Source organism: Ranitomeya imitator, unplaced genomic scaffold (assembly GCF_032444005.1).
Source record: "Ranitomeya imitator isolate aRanImi1 unplaced genomic scaffold, aRanImi1.pri SCAFFOLD_257, whole genome shotgun sequence".
NCBI lineage: Eukaryota > Metazoa > Chordata > Amphibia > Anura > Dendrobatidae > Ranitomeya > Ranitomeya imitator.
In genome coordinates this window covers 269,714-271,190 of record NW_027193808.1, presented here as the reverse complement: position 1 = coordinate 271,190, position 1,477 = coordinate 269,714, and the positions used below count along the sequence as shown (strand labels likewise).

The 1,477-nt window shown below is 44.3% G+C and overlaps 1 non-coding gene across 1 annotated transcript; it reads left to right on the top strand.

The window, feature by feature from the left end:
• The first annotated feature begins 864 nt into the window (after positions 1-864).
• On the top strand, positions 865-1,057 carry LOC138654325 (U2 spliceosomal RNA). Its single transcript, XR_011316201.1, has one exon. It is a non-coding gene; the product is annotated as a U2 spliceosomal RNA (small nuclear RNA).
• Positions 1,058-1,477: the final 420 nt, after the last annotated feature.

Sequence of the window (1,477 nt, the reverse complement as noted above, 5' to 3'; positions counted from 1 at the left end):
TTCACATGCCGCTGGCTGCCAAATGTAGCATGCTGCTCGATTTCACTTGCCTAATTGCAACATTTTGTGTGCCTTGCTTTCACCTCTGTATGTATGTATGTATGTATGTATGTATGTATGTATGTATGTATGTATGTCAAGCATTGCATTGCATTCAATAGGCAATCAATCAATCAATCAGGCAATCAATTTTCAGTCTTTCCTGGTTGCTGCCACAGGTGTGTTAAGATGTAGGCCTGAATTAGGCCTTTCTTACAGTGTAGCAAATATACTGTGCCATCTACAGAATTAGGCCCCTGCCTGCTGTCAGCACTTGGTATTTAAATTGAAGCATCCAATGAGTAGTTCTGCCATACATACCACATTTGTGACCACCGATCATGAATTCTTTTGGAAGACATTGTTTACCTCTTGTGGACCACCGACTTTGAAATGCGGTGTATGATAGGTATTTGAAAAAAAGGAAAACTGGTGTCTGTGCTGATCTCGAATCTGCTAGTCTTGTGTCTTGTAGATACACCTGTGTGAGGAGTATTCTAATGCTTTTGACCAACCAGGTGCGCTGCCTGCAGTCGATAGAATCTTAGCACGGAACCTTCACCTGCAGTCACAATGGGGATGGTGGGGTGTGTCAAAGTGGGCAGAGTTATGCAGATTCAAAACGCGTTGGGCGCAGCTTCAACGAGCACACACAGACACACACAGCCAAACAACCGACCAAAACCCAAGCACACCCGAACTGTCATTGAGAATGCATCCAGAGTTTCTGAAAATGTCTTCCTTGCGGCAATCTTTGGCTCGGTCTCCACAATGGGTGTCGGTTGTAGGCCTGGGTGCGTCTGAAATGGCCAACCATTTCAGGCCATCGCTTCTCGGCCTCCTATGGCTAAGATCAAGTGTAGTATCTGTTCTTATCAGTTTAATATCTGATACGTCCCCCATGTGGGGACCATATATTAAATGGCTTTTTGGAACAGGGAGCTGGAAATGGAGCTTGCTCTGTCCACTCCATGCATTGACCCGCTATTGCAGTCTCTCCGGGAACAGTGCACTCCTTCTCTGATCCGGTTTCTAAAAACAGATTGAATGGAAATTAGTCAGCACAGCAAGTTGTCTTGGAACCCTAGATGGGAATTTATTTCAGGGTTGTTAAGGAAGCACATTTCACATGCCGCTGGCTGCCAAATGTAGCATGCTGCTCGATTTCACTTGCCTAATTGCAACATTTTGTGTGCCTTGCTTTCACCTCTGTATGTATGTATGTATGTATGTATGTATGTATGTATGTATGTATGTATGTCAAGCATTGCATTGCATTCAATAGGCAATCAATCAATCAATCAGGCAATCAATTTTCAGTCTTTCCTGGTTGCTGCCACAGGTGTGTTAAGATGTAGGCCTGAATTAGGCCTTTCTTACAGTGTAGCAAATATACTGTGCCATCTACAGAATTAGGCCCCTGCCTGCTGTCAGCACT